The sequence below is a fragment of the Cnephaeus nilssonii genome (genome assembly GCF_951640355.1).
Source record: "Cnephaeus nilssonii genome assembly, chromosome: 11".
Classification (NCBI taxonomy): domain Eukaryota; kingdom Metazoa; phylum Chordata; class Mammalia; order Chiroptera; family Vespertilionidae; genus Cnephaeus; species Cnephaeus nilssonii.
In genome coordinates this window covers 1,531,388-1,534,460 of record NC_137082.1, presented here as the reverse complement: position 1 = coordinate 1,534,460, position 3,073 = coordinate 1,531,388, and the positions used below count along the sequence as shown (strand labels likewise).

Below are 3,073 nucleotides of genomic sequence, written 5' to 3'. Positions count from 1 at the left end.
CCCTGTCTTTATGTCTTCTTAAAAATCAAGCTTTGTCGCCGAAACCGGTTTGGCTCAGTGGATAGAGCGTCGGCCTGCGGACTCAAGGGTCCCAGGCCCGATTCCGGTCAAGGGCACGTACCTTGGTTGCGGGCACATCCCCAGTAGGGGGTGTGCAAGAGGCAGCTGATCGATGTTTCTCATCGATGTTTCTAACTCTCTATCCCTCTCTCTTCCTCTCTGTAAAAAAATCAATAAAATATATTTTTTTAAAAATCAAGCTTTGTTGAAGTATAATTTACATACAATGAATTCACCAATTTCAAACACACAATTTGATGAGTTTTGACAAATGTATAAGTTATGTAATGACCCCTCTTGTGACACAGAACACTCCTGTCACCCCAAAAAGCTGCAGAGCCTTGGCGTTCATGCTCTGGGCCCTGCCACCCCAGATGTGCTGGCACAGGGTGTGTTTTCTGGGACTTCCATAAAGGAAGTCACACAGCACCTGGTCACCCCAATGCTTTTGCAATTCTTTCTCTGTGATTAGTTTGCCCCTTTCTTTTCGTTGTGTAGCTGGCCCCCAACCTGCCGGTCCATTGGCCAGGGGACGCACATCTGGGTGTTTCCCACCTGGAGCCATCATGACTCAAGCCGCTGGGGCAGGGTTAAATCCTAGCAGTGGGGTTGCTGGGTCATCCATTGTGCTTCTTGTCTTCTAAATCTTTTTACGTGTTTGTCTTCGGTCTGCCCCACCAGACTGTATGTTCCCCTAGGGTAGGGTCCTCACCTGTGTTGCTTGTTGCTATGACAACAGCCAAACACGATTCCTCATGGAGATATATTCTTTTTTTTTTTCTTTTTTTGGAGATATATTCTTGACAGATATCCGGCCACTGGTGAATGAGTGAAGGCTGGTGGTGCCTCTGATGGTGGACTTGGGTGGTACTGATGGGAAGTGACGACGGAGCTGGAGGTGGCGCGGCGATGAGCTGCTGGGTCGCTGTTGTGCGATGGACATGGGCCTCTGCAATGGTGAAGGCTGGGAGGTGCCCTTTTGGAGACTGCAGGTACCAACGTTACCGTTACCGGAGAGCTGCCCGAGTCAGAGGGCTCCTCCCCTCCTTGGCTCTTGTCACACCCACGAGAAAGAATTCAGATGAGTGACAGAAAGCAGTGTTGAAGCAGAGGAGCGAATTTATTAAGGATACACTCAGCAGATTCCAGGTTGGCTGAGGCCTCGGCTTCGCATGGGGGAGGGGCGGCAGGAGTTTCTCATTGGATCTCTGAATGCCCAGGCCTCTTCCACCAGGGCCAGCGGGGCGGGGGCGGGGCCACGGCCAGTTGACCTTCAACATGGAGGCTGTGGGCATTGGGAAGGGGGATGCCCCTACACTGCAGCCTTCTCCACTCCCCCCCCCCCCCCCCCGGAGTTCTGCCAGTGCCTCCGCCCTCGGAGGAGAAGGGGAGTGTGTCCTGGCGCTGAAGCAGGAGCTGCAAGGGCCACGAGGCAGCTCCCCCACTTCACCCGGCCAGCCGTCCCCAAGAGAACGGGGCACGCTACTCAGACAAATGTCAGATGTCAGGGCCAGCTGACAGTGCCATCGACTGGAACCCAATTCTATCCTAGGAGCTAAGGATCCGAGTGTGGAAGCTACAGAAGGAGCGGACCACCATTCTACTTCCAAGGAGACCCCAAGACCATAGAAGATAAAGAGGAGACTAGAGACCCTGGAGAAGGAGGAGGAAGAAGTAACTTCAGAGGAAGATGAGGAGAAAGAGAAGGAAGAGGAAGAGGAGTCCGATGAAGAACACGGAGAGGGCGCTGATGACATGTCATATTTTGACAATGGAGAGGACTTGGGGTTGACAGTGATGACAATAGGGATGAGGCTATCCACTGAATAGGGACCCTAAACTGTACCCGGGACCTTCCTATCTTTCTGACTCGGGATACAGAGTCGCTGTCCCTGTTACTTGGTTTTGTGGACAGCAAATCATTTGCTCAGTGTCCAGATAACCTGTTCGGGCTATAGAAACGGAAATGGAGAATGGCGACAGACAGCCCTTTTCTACCCTTCCCCTCCCTCTACCCTGTATCACTTCTGAGATCTTGGCGAAAGGGCAGAGGACCGATGTCTACTTGTATGACGGAGAAAGGAGGTCGAAAGAAGAACTGGAACTGTTAGACGGAGACCGCTGTTCACATGCCCTTCCCCGTTGTTTATAGTTCTTTGTGGAGACAATGGGGGCGGGAGCAGTTAGGAGTAAGGCTAGTTTTATATTTTTAAATAAAAACATATTTTTATCTGTCAAAAAAAAAATACACTCAGCATAAAGCACAAGCCAGCAACTCGGCTAGTCTGAGTGCCCTGCCTGGTAGGGGTTCAAGGGTTCTATACTGCTGATCCCTATAGGTTTCAAGGTCCCCCTTTGAGATTGTTGCAGCTTTCCCCAGAATTTATGAGAACATCTGGTGATTTTACTGTGGCAAGTCCTAAGACTGCTGACTTCTTTGTTCAGTGGGTGAGATAAACTCCCCCTTTTTTCCCCTTCCCCTCCTCCTGCCCTAGCAGCTGTCCATCCGGCCTAGCATTCTCCCCTCAAGTGATACCATCCAAATGCTTCTGGAGTGTCTGGCCGCAGACTTCACCTGTCCTTGGGCTTAGCTGGCAGAATGGCATTCATTGGCTGTTTGCTCTCTGTTTCCCAGGCCTGGGCGGCTTACGCTATGTATTCTCAGGTGAGGCAGGAGGGTGTACACCATTTGCTTTCAAGTGCCCTTGGTGGGGAAGAGAAGGTCTTTTGATTCACAAGCTGGCTGCAAGTTCCCGAACTGTGGGGCCTTGTTTAACTTTCCGGTCTCAGTTTCCCCAGGCGCTTGCCCAGGAATTTTCCCGGCTGCTCACCACCCTGCCTTACCAACATTCTGGATTCACGGGAGACATCACATGGGCCCCTCCTCAAATGTCTCCCCTCTTCACCTCAGAGACACGCAGCCACCCACTCCGCCACCTCTCGGGCGGGCGAGCTGTCCTGAAAACCCACACCTACTTGGAAGTGATTTGCACCTTCTCCCTCTGAGGCCACA

At 51.9% G+C, this 3,073-nt stretch overlaps 1 pseudogene across 1 annotated transcript; it reads left to right on the top strand.

Moving 5' to 3' along the window:
• Positions 1 to 680: 680 nt before the first annotated feature.
• Positions 681 to 2,188, top strand: LOC307107214 (DNA-directed RNA polymerase III subunit RPC7-like; annotated as a pseudogene). Its single transcript has one exon. The product of its transcript is annotated as a DNA-directed RNA polymerase III subunit RPC7-like (transcript).
• Positions 2,189 to 3,073: the final 885 nt, after the last annotated feature.